At 43.0% G+C, this 23,049-nt stretch overlaps 1 long non-coding RNA gene across 5 annotated transcripts in view; it reads left to right on the top strand.

The window, feature by feature from the left end:
• The window catches only part of LOC141756066 (uncharacterized), a 116,832-nt gene that overhangs the window by 24,294 nt on the left and 69,489 nt on the right, over positions 1-23,049 (top strand). For all 5 annotated transcript variants that reach the window (XR_012591395.1, XR_012591391.1, XR_012591393.1 and 2 more), the window contains exon 3: positions 14,688-14,854. This is a non-coding gene — a long non-coding RNA (uncharacterized LOC141756066). The remainder of the gene's footprint in view (positions 1-14,687; positions 14,855-23,049) is intronic.

The following is a 23,049-nucleotide window of genomic DNA, read 5'->3' as shown; positions in this document are numbered from 1 at the left end:
GTTCTGTGGTCCTCTGGTTGAACAGCTCAGTGTTGACATAAAAACAAAGGCACACTGCAGCCTGATCCTCTGTTTACTGCACAACAACCAACCTAAACCACCGCCATATTGGATTTTTCCTCTGTCTGCAGTTTTTAGCTTCATAACCAGGCTGTCGTTTATTGTAGAGCGTAAACACACCAACATGCACATGAGAGCACTATGTCAGACTTGTCTCACTGCGGGGGTCTCCCATTTATCTTCTCATTTCTCCACATGGTACTTGAGTGTTTTATGCGGCCTGATATATATCAGATTTATAGTTTGATGAATCTCTCCAGCACTTCCAAAGGGGATGTTTTCCCCGAAGACTTGTTAAGTTAACAGCACAGTGGTCTTTCCCTGTAGTTCTGCTTTTACTATCATTTGGCATTCACGTTCAGGAAAGTGCGCGGCACATTTGTAAAAGTATTGTTTGTATCTTTCCCCATCTGCCTCTCACAGTAAATCTTCTAGTTTGCTCTTTGTCTGCTTCCTCTCAGGGACTTTCAGGGTTATTCGGGCCAACAGCTGAGACGCTTGAACTCTCTTTCATTCCAGTTATATCTAGACGGGAGATATAGACGCTGTAGCATTTGCCGGGGATTATGAAAAATGTTTCTTCCCTATAGACATGCAAGAGCTTTCTGCTTCAAAAGATATATTCTTATCCCCCTTCCCCATTGGACGGTTGGCTGGAATTTCCAGCTGAGGGCAAAGCGATAGGGGTGGTGTTATCTGTGTTTAGACTATAAATGTTTATGAGGGATATATTTCGGAGTGTAGCAAAAAACGGACCTCGTGTGCGAGTGTGTTTTATTGCATGTAAGCATGCGTGAAGGCCAGCGTTACACCGTTAGGTTAGAAATGGATAGATAGGCGACTCGCCACTGCTACGGTTTGTTTTACTGGGATAGAAGGAATTTGTCTTTTCCTGGCCTCATACATCAATATGGCAGATGTTTCCTAAAGGATGGATCATGAGGCCTTTCAAACGGATTCACAAACTACCTTAATTGCTGTTTGTTTTGTCTCCGTCCAACCTCCCCCTTCTCCCCCCATCCCCTTCCACTCTTGGTCTTGCGTCAAACATCTGAGGAGCATTTTCAAGAACAAAAAGGAACTCATATTGCCGTTGCATATTTGGCTCTCGGACACACGGGGAACTGGGTATTGTTTCCAAGCTTTTTATCCATCCACCATTTGATCTCCGCTCCCATCCACAGTGCAAAATGTGCTCAGCCTGCTCATTTTTTAACCAAAGCAGTGAATCCCATTCATGGTGTTTTTCCATGCCTGAGATGGGTATTGGGGCGCTGATAGGATATCAAGCACACCTAAGTGCTTCCCTTTCCTCCCCTCTCTTTATTTTCTTTCCTTTTCTCATCGGCCTCTGCCTCTCTATCAGGCCCCTCGCACATGCTCTGTGTCACGTCCTGTAGCGAACAACAGCCCTACCTTCCCTGGAAGGCTCGGCAACGATCGCTGCCATAGATCAATCTTCTACATTTGTGAGCGATTGATGGAAAGCTTTAGAGAAAGATTTACTGTGTGGACTTTTTTATAGAAGACAGCAAGATTAGTCATGTTTTATCCCTCCAACCTTCACGTTCTCTCTCACTCTCCGCCCTTTTCCTTCTCATTCACACATACAATAGACACCCTTATTTCTTTCTTGCTTTCCCCATCCCCCCAGTAATGCACGCTGAAATTAATGCAAGGATTCAAAGCATTTGAAGCTCGCTCTCATTTCCCCGCTCACTGTGTGTTTGTTGACCCGCAGCCATCTTTCAGCCCCCATCATCATCAGGTAGGACTGTGTTTGTTGATGTTGTCCGGGTAACAACATGGGTTGCCAAGAGTTGTCCGTCCGCGGCTGAAAAAGAGCACGACCCCGAAGCTTTGTGTTTTTAAAATACCCTCAACTCCTAAAACAGTCAGAGAAGTTTCATGTTAAACTTCCCATAACGTGAAGGAAATGTTCAAAGTGCAAGATTTGGTGAAAACTTCTTGAAATTGCACAGACATATCTGAAACTTAAGACGAACGGTGTCATCACTCAAGCTCAAGTGGCGTTTCATCCCGAGCTGTCTCTTTTTTTAAATCCTGGCAAAAGTTGTGTTTGCTGTGAAATACAAGTTGTTAGGGCTTGCCAAGGACGTACGAACAGGACAAGCTCCATCCTGACTGGCATCTTGGTTTCACATCCAACAGAGAAAGAGAAGGGGTGGACCTCATGCTCAAGTGACTCAGCATTTGTCTACTCTACGTGCACAGGAATATATAAGCTAAAACAGCACAGTAATGAAATAAAATACCAAATAATGCGGCGATGCATGCGACTGACTGGCATTGGTTTACATGGCATCAAGGGGAAGAAATTAGCTCATTGTGCAGTGAAAACTATACTGAGTTTGGAGTGTAGTTTATAGCCGCCGCCGGCCCCTCGCCCTCTCCGTGGCAGCGGTGATTCATGTGATTGAGAAGAGTGTGGGAGGGGAAGTGGGGTGGAAGGGGAGGAAGAGAGGCAGGAAGTAGGGGGGAAAAGCTGGTCTATCAACGAGGCCTGATAATGGAGACCCACAGGAAACCGCTGAGGAGGATTTTCCACGATGTCGCACAGGAGCCCTGGCACTAGAGCCGACTAACACACACACACACGCATTATTTTACCCCTTCCCCACCGCCACCCCCACACCCACCTCTAATCCCACACAAACAGGGCCACCCACGCCCACACGGGTGCCGTCTAACACGACAGCGTCCCCTCAGCCAAAAAAAGTAGCCTCGCGTCAATCGTCTCAATCAGTGTTTTTAAGTTGATCGGCAGATCTGTCAGCATGTTTTTCCTTATCTCTTACTCTGGCTGCACCTGCTCCGGCGGTGGCACCGTGCCAGCTCTCGTCCCGGGCCTGTCATTGGCTGGCGGGCTCTCAGGACCACGGGGCATGTTGGCCAATAAACAAGATGAAAAGCGAGTGTACACAGAGATAGACGTGGCCCTCATCTTTCCTCCTCATTTGAAACTTAAAGCTTTTAGGGACGCACGAGCGGAGCTGCACGACACTGTGTCTGATCTAAACATCAAAACATATCCATCAAATAAGTAGCACACTAAGAGAAAGGTGTCCAAAAGGGAACTCTCCACATCAGCCTGACGCAGAGCGAGGAGGTGTGTGTGTTAATGTGTGTGAGTCGAACATGTTTGTCCCGTACTCGGACAGGGAGGGGTCCTTGTTTTCCTTCTGCTCTTCCCTTTGGTTACACTGTTGTTTCCCAGGCCCCCCTTGTATACAACATATCCCATTAGGAAGGCTGCTGCTGAGACCTCCTTCACACACACACACGCACACACACACACACACACACACAGCATGGACCCAGGAGGAAAATCAATGCTGAGAAGACCTTGCTTCTCTTCCTATGGTGCAGTCGTTAGGGAAATGGAGAGGCAGTTCCATCTGCGTACGCCCGCTGCTAACGACATCTTTAGGCCCTCCGACTCTGTTTGGCTTCTGTTGCTGTTTTTCCAACCACTGGTCATGGTTAAAGCATCAGCCGTAGTGTGTCTCTCCCTCATTAACATAAACAGCTGCTTTTTGAACGTCCGCCAGATGAAGATTTAACCGTGACGTCGTTAGCTTCCTGATATTTAACGTTTGGTTTTGATGGATGGGACATTTTCTCATCAGCCTTCGGGGCTCATTTGTGATCATTTGTATCGTATGTGAGCCCTGTATGGCTTTTGACGTGGTGTGTGGCTCGTCCCTCCGTTTCAGAAGCTCGCCATTCTCAGGACGTCCTGTAGAGTAGTCGCCCCCTCCCCCTCCCCCTCCCCCTCCACAGAAAAAACACACACACAAACAGACGCAAACATGCACACTTCATCCGAGCGACCCCCCCCCTCCCACCTCCTTCTCTCTCACAGCTCCAGCTCCTTATCTTCAGCGTCCAGGCAGCTGCGTGTTTGTCTGTGTGTGTGTGTGTGTGAATGAAGGGAGACAGACAAAGTGTGTGTGCGTGCATCCATGTGTGTAAGCGCTGTTGTGTGTGAAGGCAGAGAAATAGGTGTGAAGTACAGTCACCGAGGTTGCCTTTCAAGTCCTCCTCCCCCCGTGACTGTGGTCAGTAGTTGGAGTTGGGAAGGAACAGGATTAACAGCTGCACACAGATGAAGGAAGGAGCATGAATCGCTCCAGACGAGCGTCTATACTCCAGTGAGCGGTATCATGACCAGAGTTCATCCTAGGACTTTGTCTGCCAGCAAAAGTGTCCAGCATGATGTCATTTTAGAGACGAATGAAAAAGCTGAGGATAAACATGATTGTATATCAGAATGATCTGAGAAAACATTTTTCCCTTCATGATAGACATGCTTCTCAGATATTTATGGCTATTTATTGTGTTTTTTTTTAATCTTCCTTCTTGAATGTCGTTATCTTGTTTTATGAGTTATGTGACTCATGCGATTTCCCACATTATTTAAGGCTGGGTATCATTTGAAATTTGGTGGATATTGTCGCCAATATGATACCTGAGTTTCAGAGCAGATGTCAAAGCAATACTTTTTTGTCCTTCTCCTTCACCTGTTTCCTTTATCTTCTGCTTATTCTTTTTTTTGTATGAACTTTAATATCTCTTTCTTTTAACCCGAGCCACAGTCCGTAACCTATAAAGGCCCTTACGCACCAAGCTGACTGTCGGCTGTCGGACAGTTTGGGGACGTCGGTGAGCGTCCAGTCAGCCTATTACTAACATACCCTCAGTGGTAAGAACAAAGTTGGCCGGTGCACACGTGTCATGAATCCGATGGTAATTTCACGTGTGCACTTATTTTGTGCACAACGTAAGAACATTTCTACCATGTTGTTTAGCAGATTTGACCATGTTCACCATCTAATGACAGTCTAGTTATTGAGACCTTTCACTCTAGACCACAAATGTCAGGCTGCTGCGGCGCTTAAGTCAGAGGGTCACCAAAGTCTTTAGGATTCAAGCTCTGGGGACCATGAATGTCATGGCAAACCATCCAATATAAGATATTTCAGTCTAGGTCAAAGTGGTGGACAGACTGACTGACTTTGCCATCCATAGAGCAATGCACGGCCAGAAATTATTTTGCTGAATTACATATTGTTGATGTCTGTCTGTCTTCGAGGCTGAAGCTTTTCATTTGGCTCCAGGCTTCTCAGATTAATGCTGGGTACCATTGCGCAGCAGGCCAATTAGTAAGCCTATAAAAAAGGTTGTTTGTGCGTACAGACAGCCAGCAATTTGACATGTTAGCTGTAAATCACGCAGCATACACAACTTGTGAGACTACATCAGAGATGAAGAGGTGGGACCAATCATAACAAGCGCTGAGAGAAATAGTGTGCAGATGGTTGCCGTCGTGCGCAGGGCGGAGCGAGTCGAGGAATCCCCGCAGTATGCTCCTGTCTCTGTGTGTTTGTAGTGCATTAAAACATTGGCTCCAGCTGTTTGCAGGCAGGGCGAGAGGTTCATAGTGGATTTATTTGGCCTCGACAAAGATCGGGTGGCTCTCCGTTGAAATGAGGCACAAAGGCAGTCCTCGCTGCTATTGGCTGCTAACAATATAGAAATGTGATGTTCCAGTTTTGTATATTGGATGATAAGTCGGAGTCTAACATGAAATATGTGGTGCTGGCTCACAGTTGCGCCTACAAATTTTGTCACACTATCCTTTGTTTACGCCTGTTTGTATCCCTCTCCGCACACATCTCCAGTTGTATCTACATGTCTGGTTCTCTGTTTACTGGATAGTTTGGGTTTACAAGTCTTTGATTTGGTGCGTTCAATGTTCTCTTCTCTCTGTGTGAATGTGGATTGTTTGGATTTCTCCGGCGTGTTGTTGCTTTTGGGACCGTTGTAAGTTTGTGCAAAGATTCGGGGTCGCATGTCCGTGTTATCTGTCACTCTGTGCGTCTTGCTGTGATTTGGGATTGTTTGTCTGTGTTTTTGTCTTGATTATTATGGGATGCAGCTTGCTGCTGAGCCACTTCCTGTTTATTGTCCCCATCCTGGCCCCGGGATCATCACTGACATCACAAGGTTGTTTACGGTGTGGGAACCAAGGTAAGCTATATATATATATATCAGGAGTGTGAAGCCATCTCTTAACCTTTGAACCTATACTACTCAGCTGTTGTATTTTTTATATTACAGCTGTGCTTTGCGAGGAAAAGAATATATTCAGCAGTTTTCTTTTTTATTTTACACATGCTTCCCTCATTCCCATATATGGATCTAAACACTTGTCAGCCTCTTTCGTTATGGTTCAGAAAACATGGACATTCACACCTTCCTTACATGCAGCCAAGTGACGGCGTGTCAATGAGTTGACTTTCTTTGGAACATTTTATGAGAATGTCTCAGAGCAACATATCTTACATGTCTGAGTCCTGTTCAGACACTGTCTCTGTCTGGTGTCTGCACCGCTCTCATGAACTGTAGTACAACATATAAACTATAAGCTTGTCTACTTAGCACACTTCAGAACAGTTTATAGAGCATTGACCACATCCTCTTTTGGTGATGAGATATGTTTATAATACATTTTCTAACATATCTCTATCTCTCAGTTATAAGGTCAAACATTTTGCATAAGAAGCCCACTAGCCGTTGTAAACGCAGGGTTGTAATTATAATTTTGACAGGGGTCAGTCACCTCAGGGTTTGGAATTTGTATGAGCATTCTCCAAAAATGTGGAGGGAGGCGCAAGCAAATTTACAGCCCGTGTGTCAGGGCACAAGCATACAGCCTGGCGTCAGTCTCAAGAGAAATATGATTTATCACTTTTGGCCTACACTGTCCTGTTTGGAATTTTTAGTGCAATTACCCAATGTAGCTACTGTCAGCAGCTGGTTAGCTTAGCATAGCATAAAGACTGGGAAAAAAGCTAGCCTGGCTCTGTTGAAAGACAAAAACCCATCCCCCATTGGTTTGTGGAGTGACGTTTTGAAGCCTTGGATACTGCATTTTGCCCGTCGCCATTTTGGTTCTTTGCAACCAGAATTGACACGAGAGGGTGGAGCTAAGTACAGCCGAACGCTGAATAAGACATTTTTAAGCGACCAAAATAATTAGCTCTCATAAACTGAAAACACACTGTGAAAGCGTTAACGTTGTATGACAAAAACACGGTTAACTCCCAGCCTGGGCAACGCTGTGGTAGCGACCTGTCAATCACAAGGTAGCCACGCCCTAAAGCATCCCCTGCTTTATGGTCTATTTGACTCTAAACGGGACCATCATTTACTAATGAACATCATACTGTATTGAAGAAGACTTGAAACTAGCAAAATAACACGATTGTTTGACTACATGTTATATTTTGACAGGGGGTTATGTGCCGGGTCTCACTCTGGTTAAGGTACAGATGTAATAAACAAGATATAAGATGTTGTTTAAGGAGTTTTTAAGGTACTTGTAGGCACATTTTGTTGTCTTCGGACCAAGCCAGTCTAGCGGTTTCCCCCGATTTCAAGCTAAGCTAACTGGCTGCTGACCGTAGTGGTATCAATCTTCTTGTCTAACTCTTGGTTACAAAGCAAAGAAGCGTGTTTCTCAAAATGTCAAACTATTACTTTAAAGAATAAAAAATATGACTGATGAATTGGTCTCAGATTACCATATGAATCAACGCTGAATTAAAATATATCCCAGTTCAATAATTAGATAAAATGACAAAAGATTTGATACCAAACCGAGAGAAACGCCCGTACAGTTGTGAAAGATATAGGATGAGAGCAGAGTGCAGCAGAGAAAAGACAGACAGAGGTAATGAGAGAAAGTTTGGCAGCTCAGTGTTCATTCTGAGGCTCCAGGAGGGTGAGTCACTGTTCAAGGGTGGAGACTGTTTGCTGCCTCAGTGCCAACCGGGCCGGCCGCTGTGCTGCCAACTTCTGTTAAAACAAAACAGAAGAGGGGGACGCAGGCAGGCAGCCCCTCCATTTTCCTCCTCCTCCTCCTCCTCACCCCATTTCCTCTAAGATCACAGCCAGCTTCCTCTTTCATCTCTTGCCTCGTCCTGATCTCATCCACCTCTACTGTTCACCGACGTCTGTGTGTAATGCACGGGGCGGCAAGAACAAATATCTACTTAGCAGGTTAATTGATCTTTTGCAAGATTTTTTATCTTGTGGAAAGCAGTTGTCAGTTATTTTTTTTTAATGTAGTGATGCAAATTAAGATGTTATATCACATCAGCAGAAGTGCCCTTTCAATATCAGTCATCCTTGAATTTAAAGATTCAATGTTCAACAAATCAAAATACCAAGTCACCCTCTTGCCCTTCTAGACTGCGCCACCCTTATCACCCATATTATTGTCCTAATCAGCATGTTTCGTTGTCTGCCTCCGAAGCGTATCTTCCAAGTGATGGGCGCCCATCTCACCGAGCCTGTTTTACCACAGGCTGCTCAGCAAAAGCAAACAGAGATGTTGAATTCAATGCTGTATACAGTAAATTATACTTATTGATGCTACTACAAATAACGGATTTACTTACCCTGTTTCTTGCCAACTGTCCCCAGTGAGCCCATGAACTGTGAGCCATGAACTCACAGCGCCACGTCTTCTTTGCATTCTTTATGATCTTTCTACAAGATCAGCACATTTTACTGGAGTTTTATGCAAACACTCACAGGTTCACAAGGGCATATAAAATGGTTATTGTGTGGCGCAAGCAGCATATTCTGCACTAGAGGTACAATGTTACTGGGAAGGTTATTAAAGCAGCACAATAACATATTTTTTATGGCTGCTGTAAAGGAATTATTGCCTCATGCTTTTTACCCTCCTTCTCTGCAGTGTGACATGAATCCAGACTTTATAATGAATTTCAAATGAATTGGCTTAACAGATTCAATACATTCATATGACACTGGCCTCCAGTGGTTTTTGAAATATAGAGAGACCTTAAGGTGTTGTGAATTATGGAGTTTGTGGCAGTTTCTCATGGAATTCTTCCATGAAACATTAAAGGCAGAGTTGGTAAAGATTTTAGAATTTTTTTTTTTCATTATATTAGTTGAAAACAGCAATCAATGAATCAAATGCTCTGACAAAAAAAGAAAGAAATCCGGCATCTGTTGCTGTCAATAAACCTGTCTAATCATTTCTTTCAGGCAAAATATAATGATTGGACGGTCTACCTGTCTACCTACCTGTCTACCTGCGCGCACTCTGTCCGTGCACTCATTGTGCGTCACCGGAGTCTTCCACAAGCTGCTAGTTTGACAGCTGTGAGTACTAACAATAGCCATGTTCAGGTTCATTATAATATTTTAATGTTCGTAATGTTAATAGTGGGGAAGTGGTTTTTGGAGGGAGGCCTGACAGACTGTCAGTGTTGACGATTTGGCAACGTTCTCGATAGATTTAGAGACTTTTGGAGCTATGCTGCTAGCGTTTTTCATTGGAAAAGTGTTGGCAACTGGGCTTGGTTTTTCGGTTGGATCATTTTTAGAAATATAGTGTACTCTTGCTAGTTTTTCAAGATCACAGTGACAGTGAACTCTGGTATAACCTAATTAATTTTAGCATAATATACAACATGTTTTTGAACATGGCTTGTAACTCTGGTTTATCGCAACTTGAGTCTTATGTTTTATACTTTTGGCCATCATTTCTATGGGATGTGATAAGATTGTACTCACCATTTCCACCAGTGTTGCTGAGATCTGGGATTGTGGAGAAACACAAGTGGTCAGACGATCAGCCAAAAGTTTAGCCGCATCATTAAAACAAATATTTGGAGATAAAACTGAAAGTGATTGCACTCAGAAGTCTAGTAGCTGTGATTTGTTTTTCTCTTCCAAATGAGTTTAAAAGAGAAAAAAATCTGTTTGCCAAACCTACTTTTCCCCTACTCATTTCCAAAACCCAACTTTTGTGAATGTTAGTAACTAACAGCTAATAGTTTGCCAGGAGCTCTCCCTGGTCCCTCCCCGCTGCGGCCTGCCGATGTGGTTCCAACCGCAACCTCGTTAGCGGCTTGCAGAGCCCGACACATACTTTGCTATGGCTCTTTCAGCTTTACTTCCCTAATGTGGCTCTTTTAGGCCACTTTAGGGAAGTAAAGCTTTGCGTGCCAATATCACATCTTTTATTGCATGTGCTGATTAGTCTGATTAGTTTTTATACAAAGAGCGGGAAGGGGCAACAATGTGGTAATGAGCCGGGGAGTGAAGTGAAACGGGCTGGGGAGTGAGAGAGGGGGGGTGGGGTGGCACTGTGACAATGCAAGAAGTTGAAGCTGTAGTTTTTACGACAGTTACCTTGTGTGAGTGCCCTGTCTGTACTCCCCGCTCCAGATGATGTGACTGGCTGTTGGGACGTGTGATTTAAGGCCACGCCTCCCCTTCCTCCATCTAACTAATCAGCTTCAGGAGGTCGCCATGGCTACAAATGCTCCTGGTAGCAAAGGTTTCCTCTCCCTTATTACCTTCCCTGACATCTCTCTCTCTCTCTTTCTCTCTCTCTCTCCCTCCCTGCTCTCGGCCTTATACCTCCAAGCCTGGGAGCGGAATTCTGGGAACATTTTTCCATGTGAAACGGCGAGGGTCAGCGCAGGGGTGTGACGCCACGGCATTGTTCCCGCTGCGAGGAGAGGAACCGTGCGCCGTGAGGCCAATTCCTGTCCGCTCCAAAAAAACAGCCACTTTCTCACACCGCTTTCCTTCCTCCGCCAGACAGCTCAAAACAATCCCAGAGTGTTTCGTGGGTACGAGGTGCAGTGGTGCAGGGAGAGAACAAGCGAACACAGTCAGAGGGAGATGCAGGAAAATTAAATTAAACGTTTTTTTTTTTTTCTGTTGGTTTATACAGACTGTTTATGGGCCATTGAAAACAAACAAAGGGGGAAAAAAGATCCCACTGTGCCCAACTGACGCTCACTCAAACAAACGGCAGGCTGACGTTATATCACTCTGGGCCTGAGCTGCCGGCTGTTAGCCCGCCCGCCTGCCCGGGTCTCAACATAATCTGTTTTGTTGTAAAAACAATGAAACATTCTGGTCATAAAAAAATGATTGCTGCTCCCTCGGCCATGAGTTTTTCATGTTTTCCTGTCACCCACATTCTCATAAAAATGTATGTGTATATTCAAAGACTATGTGGAGAAGTTCGTGCATGCATGGGAGCGTTCAAAGAGAATATTTAAATGAAGCTTTCCAGAGCATCCTTAGCATTTTGGTGTTGGCCTCTTTTGACTTGTGGCCGTTTTTTTCCCCATTTCACCATAAATAGTCCCCGGAGAGCCAAACTAGTGGCTGTAATCATATCTTAGAGAGACATAACCCAAAACTAAAAGCCCTATTTCTGTCAAGAGCAAAGCTGCTATTAAAATTGTGGGATGACACACTGACAAAAGGATGCACTTCTCTGTTATCATATATAATTAGTTATTTCCTATGATTTGGGAAAATTACAGCATGTTTCTTTTTTTTTTGTCCAGCTTCCACAGAGTGAAGCCAGGAAGACGTGTGTGTGCAGTTACTCGTCTTCGGTTGCAGCCCCCCTTAGGTCGGAAGTTTAATAAGTTCCAAATGTGTGTGTGTGTGTGTGTGTGCATATGTGGGCTGTGTGTTTAATGGGGGGACCCAGCATTGCATACGTGCACCTCTCGGCACTGACTCAGACTATCCCCCCTCCTTCCTCTCTATTCTCGTCCTTAACCCCAACCGTCCCCTCTCACGACCCCCCCTCGAGAGCCGTGATGGTCCCATTGTTTATTAATGCAATCTGCACGTATGGACGCCACATTCCTCCATGCCTTATCATACTTCAATCGCGGTATAGAGCTGATACGGAGCGGCCTGGCAGGAGTCTGTATTCGATGTATGCTTTCCTGTAGACGGCAAGAAGGAAACTTGAAAGGAAGGATGAGCCATCCAAATCCCTCTCATACGTAAAACGGGAGACATTCCTATTTTGGTGCTCGGTTTCCTTTTAATACTTTCTTCAAGGTTTATTTGACTTTTTAATAGTTGTCCTGTTTGTAGTTTTTTTTTTTTTTTCATGACCGTTTTTTTCCTACCTGTTTTTATCGTAAATGGAAACCGAGAGCGCGGAGGAGGAGAGAAAATAGCAGCGGCTGCTCTCTAGAGTTTCCTGCCTGTTGTCGGGCTCGTCTGCGTGCGTGCCCTGTCCTCCGTCCTCCTTGGCCCGCTTGTCCTCCCCACCCCGCCCCTCCTGTCTGAGGATGCATGTGTGTGTGTGTGTTTGTGTATGCCTGTGCGTGGGCTGGATGTCTGGGAAAGCCTCTGACACACAGCTGAGGGAGGAGATGAGCAACAGGCCTAATATAGTTTGCAAGTGTGTGTGTGTATTTGTGTTTGTGTGTGTGTGTGCGCGAGTGTGGTGTGTATCATTAAGGAAGCACCTGTCCCGTGTGACCGTCAGTTCTGTTGCGTTTATCTGACCCCTCTCACATCAGGTGGCTTCCTGGTTTGCGTCAGATGCTGCTCCCCAAGGCCTAATGGGATTGGTTGACATAAGCTCCTCCTGTTCCTTTGCTGCTGTTCATTGATCTTTAGAGGGTTGTCGCCTCCCTCACACTTCTTCCAAGGCCCGACATTAGACACAGAGGCTTTTCTTTTCATTCATCCTTCACAGTATTGAAACTGTTGTATAAATGGAACATGGTTAGAGTTAATGCTTTTAGATAAAATCATGGTTTTCAGGTGTATAAAACTAAAATTATAATGGAAAATTGATTTCTAAATGAAGATTATGTAATATACTAAGTCTTGATGAATAGACCATTCGCTAAACCTCTCCCCCACAAACTTATTTTCTAATCGTAGTAGTAGTAATAGCAAACATAACTGATATAGCAGCTTTGAATTTCTCAACATGTTGAAGTGATGTGAATGGGGCTGTAGTAAGAGTTTAGAGGGTTTGTCTTTAAAGCTTTCCCAAAACCTAAAACACAAGAAGTGTAAGCTGCAATTGTTAGCATGTCTGGCTAACTATAGCTTACTACCTACAGTAGTGCCGAGCGTCACTTTCAAAGCAAAGGAGCACATCCTTAGGGGTGTAGGAAAATATTGAAAATATCGTAAATATGTTTTGTTATGCATGTATCGATTCTCAAAAACAGTGTATTGATTTTTAATTAATACACTGCATGCAAAGATTAACTCCGTCAATACTTTATTTCATTTGCAAAGAGATGCATCCTCTCAGTGTATGTGCCCTCTCAAAGTAGTGCTATGATGTTACACAGACTGTGATAAACGCAAATGCAGATCCTACTGTTCTGATTGCATAAAAAAGTATTTTTTTACTCAGATTTTATGCATATGCTGATGTGTTCTTTATACTATGCAATATATTGCCTTGCTTACAGTATCACAATATATGAATCGTAACCCCTGTATCATGATACGTATCGTATCGCCAGATTCTTGCCAATACACAGCCCTAACGCTTATTTTAATGAATAAAATCAAAGACCATATTCCCAACTAGCACATACATTATTACACATTTGAAAATATGAAGAAGTATGTAAGCTAAGCAGCCAAACATGTTATGTTTTAATGAAATAGTATTTTTTGTTATCGTACTTACAGTACTAACTAGTTCAACTCTGCAATGTAAGAACTGTGCTGCTCGTTTATTTCCATATTTTCTACATGGATCATCAACTAGTCAGGATGCTGACTTTTTGCCTGGGACATGCAGCTTTAGCCTCAGTCTTTAAGCATGGTGTCATGTGTAGCCTTCAAGTGCAGATTTCAGGCCCCTTTTTCAGGTTTCTCATTTTAAAACGAGTCGACTGGAAACATTAAAAAGTCAGCCAGAGATGTCGTTTTCAACCAACTCATAGAGCCAAGGTTAGCTTGATACACCAGCATACTACAGCTCATGAAATGTGTTAGCAACAGCTGTCATTTCAGCTGGGAAAACCGATCGTCAAGAAATTACTGCTTTTGTCTATCTCTGTTTGAAATCAAGGACCCATTGCTTCAAAAAGTGTGAGAACGGAAAGCTTAACAAGAGTAGCATCAGTACCAAGGGGGGGTTGGGCTTAGTAAACGTTTTTTCGTCACATATTTTGTATATTTGTATTTCTCATAAGGATTATAGTTAAGGTAAATGGCATTACAGAAATATTGCACAAGCTTTACAGTCTTACTAGCTGAAGTCTCTTTAAAACCCACTAAAGACACAGCAGAGACTTCCTTGACCCCTGTGCTCACTGGATCTTTACAACCTTCATCAAAGTCTGTCTTCACCTGGTAAACAGGACACTCGTGTCCTATCCTCATCCTTCTGTTGATTACTCTGCTGTCTGCCCCGCTGGTTTGTTCCCATATTATGCCTTTCAGATCCCCAAGAGTACTGAATGTAATGATCTACTGTATGTTAGTCTTCTCATTCAGAAAACAGTTCATTTGAGAATTTTGTCTTACATGTTTAATACTATAAATGTAGTTATAAGCATGTCCTGCACTCTTTCTCAATGAGTTTTCCTCTCTCGGTCTCTGTCTGCCCTTTCGTTATAGCCTATTGGTCCCACACTCACTGATCTATCAAAGCCACCACAGTTCTTTAAATTAGTCCTGCTCACAACAAATCGACCCTGTTTTTTAACCTCCAGCCAGCGAGGGTTTGAACTCTGTTTGTTTACCAGCAGGAGTCCTTTCCTTGATCCCTTCAAAGGCGGCCTACTGTATTCTCTGATCCAAGCCCAGGACGAGACCAGCGGGGCTACTGCACACATCATTTGGGGAATTAAATGATGGCGGGAGCACAGAAACAGCAAACAGAACCAGCAGACCTCCCCCAATCGGACACAATAAGGTACTTGTGTGCTAATGTTTCCTTCAGAAACAGTCTGTTTATACATTATCGATCCCTTTTAATTACATTTTCTTGTCATTTACTTGCTCAAGGACACTTAAATACTGCAGTGCAAATGGCTGCTAACTAAATCAATTTCCTCGAGGAGCAATTTTATAAAGCCTCTCAGGATGCTGTAAAAGTTTCTTGAAAACTGTGACCTCCACAGTGGCTTCATTGGCTCTTTACTTTATACAGAATATATAAATATCAGCCTCAGCTCTTATGTTCTTCCACATTTGAGCTGCACAAAGAGCTTCAGACTGTTTGTGATGCATGGTTTCCAAGCAGGCGCTGTAGCTTGAAGCTGTCATCGTGTTAACGTCAAGGTCAGAGTGGGAGAGAGGAGCAGATGTGAGAAAGTAATAATATATAAGCAGTAATAATAATTTGGTTGAAAAAGCACTTTTTCTTCACTGTCCTTGCCTGGACAAGGACAAATCCTCCCCTTCACCAACTAGCAATGTGTAAAACGCCACTGTGACACTGTATTTTTGACAAAAATTGTTCACTGACAACCCCGCATTGCTAAATTATACCTACTGTTATTCCTTAAGAGCATCCTGACTGCTGCTCTGACTTGATAAGTGGACCCACAGGACAGCTAACTTAAGTGCATTTATGAGTGGCAGTAATTGAATATGGCTTAAAGGAAGCGATTCAATTACTTTTGTGTGTGACACGGCGTGCCCTCTCTCGCTTTTTTCTCTCTCAATCTAATGGTATGGTGCCTGTAAAGAATGCAGTCCCGATAGCTCGCTGTCATTGCACTTAAAAAGGGCAGTGGGATCTATATGTGGGAACCACAGAGTGCTTTTCAATTGTCTAAAGTGCCCTCAACCCTGTAATGATGAGTAAATGCTAATTCCTTGGGTGTATTGATCATTACATATTGGCACATTCTGTGTCTGTAATACCTTTAGAATTATTACTGTTTAAGTGAATCAGTTGCAGCTTGTGTGTTAATGCCAACACATTGGTTGGCATTAAGAAATATACTGTACTTTACCCTGGATTGAATATACTGATATACATTTAGTTTTTATTTAGAGTGTTTTAAGCTATATTCGACACTGAATAGAACAGTGGTGACTGGAAATGAGGGTTGAGAGGGGGGAGACATTATGCAACAAAGGTCACTGGGATGCCCCATACATTTACAATACCTTGAGAGATAATTGCAGTATACTGTTAAAGGACCCGTGTGTAACAATTAGGGGTATCTATTGGCAGAAATGGAATATAATATATGTTTTCTTTAGTGTATAATCACCTGAAAATAAGAGTTTTTGTGTTTTCATTAGCTTAGATTGAGCCCTTCATATGTACATAGGGAGCGGGTCCTCTCTTCACGGAGTATGCCATGTTGCACCGCCATGTTTCTACAGTAGCCCAAAACGGACAAACCAAACCCTGTTAACTTTTCCTGCTTGGGCCAGAGTCGATAACATTACTCGCTCCTGTCGCCGCCGCTCTCTCTCTCTCTCTTGCTTCACCACTCACTTTACACGTACACACACACACACTCACACAACACTAGTTTTCTCCCGACGTCGGTCACAACCCTGTTTGCAAAATGGGGCTTTTTTGTTCTTCCTTTGAGTTTGTGTTGGACTCTGAGTTGTGGTGAAGGCTTGTCGTTTGTTGGCGTTAGCGGACTCCATGAACGTTAGCTATGGTTGCACACTGTTAGCCCTGGAGGCACTCGTGAACGTGCATGACATCACAACCCGTAGATTTTCCAGGAAAAACGGACCTAGGTTCTTCACATTAAAAGCAGTCTACAGGCTGATAGAGGCAACCCTGAAAGTCTTGGGAGGTCTCATTTTTTAGGTTAAGTTACAACCTGTTCACACATTGGCAATAAAAAAACGATTAAAACGTGTTTATATGTGTAAAAACTTACATACACAGTCCCTTTTAAATGTTCTGTTCTCAAAAAATACGAAAATGTTATAATGGATTAAATTATGTACTGTACAGTGACATGGGTGAACGGTCGCATATATTTTTTTTTACTATATACTTATTGAGCTATTTATATTTAAAAACAAATATTTGTTGAAATACTGCAGTATAGAGTATCTTAATTATTTATTTACTTCGTTATTTATATATAGCTATTTTTGTTCCATATGGGAAAATGTGATGAATATACATAAAGAAGATTAAATCATTTATCTTCAGACTAAAAACTGGGCTGAAAGCTTACTAATCAGTAAGTAAGACGCTATGTGAAGTCATATTGTTAAATAATACTAGGTTATGAGAAGATCAATATTATGTCTCTACAGTAAATCTAAAGTTACAGCTAGGCAACAGTTAGCTTAGCTTAGCATAAAGACTGGAACCAGGGGGTAACAGCTGGCCTGGCTCCAAAGGTAAAAGAAAATCTGCGTACCAGCATCTAAATCTCACAAATTAACAAGCTATAACTTGGTAGTTTAATCTGTACAAAAGTGTAAGTGTAAAACTAAAACTCTTGGTTTCACAGGGGGTCAGGTGCTGGACTATTTCCTGGCCGAAAGCAGTGATTTCCTAACCAGCTTTAGCTTTATATGTAGTGTACAAACATGAGAGTGCTATTGATCTTCTCACCTAACTCTTGGCAAGAAAGCGAAGAATCATATTTCCCAAGATGTCGAATTTCCCCTTTAAGGAGGTTCAACTGTGCACCTCAGTCCTCATATTTCCTTCCACTGGAGTTTTTTTGTATTGCTGCATGCAGTTACCGTACACACATGAAGTACAGTAATACTGACCCTAGACAGCCTATGATAGCAGATAACAGACACGATAGTACAACATGTTTGGAGCCCGAGTTTAGCCTCATATCACCTTATCTAGATAGATTGTGATTGTTGTCAGTACATTCTGGTTTGTAACAAAGACTCCCAGAATCTCCCGCCACAATCAGCTTTTAACATGTTGCTTTCTGTTTCTGATCATCAACAACACGGAAACCTCGCACGACAACAAGCAGGTCGCTTCCTTCTTGTAAACTGGCCCGTTTTCTGGCACTTTACACAATCATTCAGGGTTGTGTCCATGTCGTTATCCAGCAGGTGTTTCAACCCCCGCCCCCCCCTCCTAAATCCTCCTTATTTGACCTCCTGTGACACACTGACTGAAACAAGTAACTGATAAAGGTGGCTGGTTCCCTCATGGCTCCCCATCCCCCCCAATGCTGAAGGAAAAATAATGAGCCTAATTGACTTGGGGGTAATTTCCTAGTAATTTCCTTTTTAATGGGCAACGGTTTGATGCCATTTGTTTGGTAAATGGCATGTGCCCTAATGGTCTCTCTGTGAGTGAACCCCCCCTTTTTCTCCCAGAGGGCTTAAGTTAAAAACAAGTCTAATTTAAAGCTGGGCTGTATACCCAAGTGGGACGACAACAAATGTCGCAGCGAGTGCTAATTGTGTGAGTTGGCTTTGGTTCAGATTTCAATGCGCGCTGATTAGGAGTCAGGCTGGTCACCTCAGCATCTGATGCTTTGGGTTGTGCTGTGACTAGTTTTAATTGCAGGTGAAGTGATCGATCTCGAGTTTGACGTTACGAAACCAAGAGTCTTGTCACTATTTGTGCAGGCGTTGTCGTGTTTTTTGTCCGTGTGACACGAGGTTTGAGGGTGTGTATACATGTGTTGAGATCAGTTGTAGAGGTTTTCTCATCAGGGGCTCGGTTCCCAGGGATATTTACTCCCCGGGGCAGGAGAGTGACATTGGCCAGAGTGGGATTTGGTGGGAGAAACACGGCCCCCCTACATCATACAGTGGAACACATGGCCTCTCATACACACACACACAGTCACACATACACACAGCCATCTGGGCAAGGCAAACGTCAATTATATCCAATTCACCTCATGTCACTCAGGAATTGAAGTCACATTGTAGTATCATTAAAACAATGCTGTAGTGCAGTGATATATTGTGAGGACAAATGAGCAATACATTTCTTATCAGCTTACCTGCAAAACATGAAAGACGTCTCCACCAACACTAATGTAAAAACGTGACAATGTGATGATTGTTTGTCCACTCAGATGAATGCTGCGTCGGTTTTCGGCCTCGCCTCTGTGCTTCGGTGGAGAAACTGTATTTGCTGATGTATTGGCTCAATTATCCCAAAATGATCCAGCTGTGAAAAACAAATATTTCACCGGTTTCATGATGTCAGAATTATGTATGTGGAGGTAAACGCGTTTCCTTGAGTGTTCTGGGAAATGTACACGTAGAGGAACTAAATGTTTTTCTTGTTCGCCGGTAATTTGGCGTCAAATTAATAAGAATTGTGTAAGCGGAGATGAAACAAACCTGTAAGCAGTGGAGGCCTGTGTGATGGATGAATGCCACTGAGGAGCAGTTTCCTTACAAAATGGCCCGGGGAGTATTGTGACGTCATCTGAACTCCACATTGACTCTGTAATGCTGTAGCAGGGCCTACATTTAATCTGAATATTAATCTTTGAAAATAAATGAAAGTCTTAAACTGTGCTTTAACTCAAGCGTCTATATATTTCTTCCCAAAATCAAGATAAAGCTAGGGCTCAGGACTCCATGCATTTTATATAAATATGTTTTAAATACAGGAAGTGTAGACTCATATTTATAGATGTACTGTCTTAAGGTATGTCTAAAGGCATTGTGTGCCTTTATTAGACAGACTACAGGAAATGAGGGGAAACAGAGATGGCAAAAACAACAAAGGTCCTTGGCCGGACGCAAAACGGGGGATATTGTGGTTGATGCTCGGCGCCTTAACCCTTAGACCACCAGGGCAATGTGTTCTCATATTCTAAATGCAAGGTGGACTTCTGTTCCTGGATCTTTCAATCAAAGCACAAGCCAGACGATTTACAGTTTAGATTGCATTTAGAGTATTTACCACATAAATATGGAGTGTTTTCCTACTAACACGTGTGCCAATATGCCTCAACGTCACAATGTGATTTTCCATTTGCGATGCTCTGCAAATTCAAATTTCCTCCCTATTTTCGTGGCACGTTTTTACTTGAAAAATAAAGTGACTTAGGTCGGGTTCACACCTTTTTAAATCATTTATAGTTTTGTATACATATATAGATATGCACATATATCACTCATACACTCAGTTTCGGGTACATATGCACACACTCTCTCACACATATAATGTTGATTTTCTAGTTGCAGGACAGATGTAACAACTCTTTAGATGTAATCTAAGCTCCCATCTCCTGCTTCGCTCCAGACCATTTTTCTCCTTCTTTCTTCTTTCAGCAACAGTTTCAACATCACAACAGCCGTCCTGCACTGACTTGCACCGCGTCTGCACGTGAAACTCATGTCAACGCCATTTCTATCCGATTGCTCATGCAGTGTCAGGGGTGCTTTCCTTATTCCCTGTTATGTTACAGTCCACAGTATGGACACGCTCCTTATCTCTTGTCCTGCGTGTGTGATCTTGTTTTGGGAGCATTCTTATCTACGCCTCCCAATCCACTGATCTGCAATCTGAACGCAGTTTGAGGGATTTTTGTGGAGTATTTCTGCAAGGAGAAATTCAATCAAGTGCCTGGACAGCGCTTTGTGGTTTGACTTGACTCGAGCAATGCATGTCCCCTCGAGAGCTGGCATGACAGGAAGATTGATAGTTTGTTTGTTTCAATCTGGTTTGCTGCTGTAACACACTCTAGAGAGCTGCAATAGTGTTAAACGCCTTACACAAACACCATACAACCAAATACAAAACACCTGTATTTGCACTTACACATAAACATTTGGTAGATATTTTATCGTATTGCCAATGAAGATATTCGTGCATAGAAAGCCTTGAAATGAATGTTATCAATCATTTTTGCCAGGCATTGATTAGTGATACGTGTGCATGGTTTTGCTTGCAGTGGGAAAAGTAGTGTGTCACAGCAGTCCCATAGTGCTGCCTCTGGCCTGAATCAGCCAAAGTCAAAGCGATAAGTCCCCTTCCTGTCTCCCACTGTGTTTTTTGTAGCGGTATTTCACACAGTAATGCAATGTATGACATCGCCTCCTAATGAATCCTAAGTGGAGTCCATTTGACGTGATGCCAAAAAGTCACAAACAAAGCCGTGCCATTTTTACCCCCCCTCCCCCCCTCAATCTTTTTTTTTTTTTTTTTTTAACGTGTGAAATCAGCAGGAGGTTTTCCGACATTCCAGAGGCTGGAAGAATGACAGCTCGCCTGGTGATTGTCTGGATCTGGATTTTGAGTGGAGGAGAGAGAAAAACATTGCAGGCCAAAAGAGCAACAAGGGAGGGACCTTCAAAATGCAGATTTCTATTAGATGGAGAGAGAAAAAGCTGGCTGTTTTTGGAAGCAGTCACATGCAATATAAATCATACTTCAGATGCATTTAATGTACAGAAGAGTTACTCTTTAGAGATACATTAATAAAACGACTTCCAGGAAGAAGGAAATTCTTGCGTGACATCAAATGGTATTAGAAAGTGATACACAACATGTCACTGTGTGGATGGAGGCATCAATCTAAAGCTTATTCAGCTTGAATCTATTATGACTGGCTAAAATATTTCTGGCTTGGAGAGATATTAAAGGAATTTCCTCGTAGGCGAACACAGCTGCCTAAAGCTCTTGAGTGGGGTTGGATCAAATATTCATTAATGTTTTTAGGGGACATTTTTTATTGGTGAAGTGGAAATTGTGAGTCTGTAAAATGAAGCCAATGCAGAAATGCCTTAAACTTGCATTATCTCTAATAGCCAGCAGGGGGCGACTCCTCTGGTTGCAAAAAGAAGTCTGATTATATAGAAGTCTATGAGAAAATGAGCCTACTTCTCACTTGATTTATTACCTCAGTAAACATTGTAAACATGAGTTTATGGTCTCAATCACTAGTTTGTAGTCTTTATCAATACAGCATGACGTTCATTCAGTAAATTATGATCCCATTTAGAGTCAAATAGACCATAAAGCAGGGTATGCTTTAGGGTGTGGCTACCTTGTGATTGACGGGTCGCTATAGAACGTTGCTAAGAAGTGAAAGTCAACTGTTTGTTCCATTGCAATGTCAGCACCCAGCAGCAAAGCTACGCCTCTGCAATTTTGGACTAAAAGCGACCGTTTATGCCATGTTACTAGCACTACTAGCTACTGGCCGATAGCCAGTTGTTTGGGAACAGAGACGTTAATACAGCCACCACGGTACAGGCTTACAGCATACAGCCCATTAGTATATTATAAGATAGTAAAAGTGATGAATTAAAGCCAATATATCCATTATTACAGCCAATACAGCTAGCAGGAAGCTGGCAGAACCGGATAAGTCATATAGGCGTGCAGGGCGAAGCAGTCCTGTGGTTCTGATGAACGTTCATTATGCTGAGGAAAATAACTCTGGAGTTTCGCCTCTTTGCTTTTATACTCTTTGTCGCTACCACGGCGTTGTCCGGTCTGGGAGTTGTCCGCGTCTTCCTCTTACAACTTTGACACTTTAACAGTGTGTTTTCAGTTCATGAAATAATATTAACATTTTGGTCACCTAAAAATATCTTGATCAGCGTTCCGTTGTACTTAGCTCCACCTTCCCGTGTCACTTCTTGTTGCAAAAAAACAAGATGCGACGGCCAAAATGCCGAACTCGAGGCTTCAAAACAGCAGTCCACAAACCGATGGGTGATGTCACGGTGACTACATCCGCTTCTTGTATACAGTCTATGGATCAGACCCTGAATCCTGGCCGTGTGCTATCTTGTTCTGGCCCCTGAATACTCACAGATTTCCAGTGACTCACTGGTTTCCAGTGGCTGAAACCCAACTCAAAATAGTTTTAGCACACTATTCTTTAAAGATGGCAGCATGCTGCTTCGCTTTGTGAGCCGAGCACAGCTGCCATCGGTTGACACCGCTGTATGGATACGTGTTTATTGAGAACAGTCCAAATAGTTTACAATGTCCCTTATCGAAATATGGCATGCACATTTTCCGAACACTCTCGTAAACTGTTCTCTGCCACTCGTGTTCCCTCATGCATTGTTGTTCTTATCTCCCTGACACCATGCCCCTGTACCAAACAGACCATGGCACAATGAGAATAAAAAAATAAAAAAACAGAGTGGAAACAAATGTGATCTTTGGGTGCCCTTGAAAACCGTTGTGTGTGTGTGTGTATATCTGAG

Source organism: Sebastes fasciatus, chromosome 18, assembly GCF_043250625.1.
Source record: "Sebastes fasciatus isolate fSebFas1 chromosome 18, fSebFas1.pri, whole genome shotgun sequence".
Classification (NCBI taxonomy): Eukaryota; Metazoa; Chordata; class Actinopteri; order Perciformes; family Sebastidae; genus Sebastes; species Sebastes fasciatus.
Note: the sequence above shows the minus strand (reverse complement) of the source record. Positions and strands in the feature narration are given on the sequence as shown.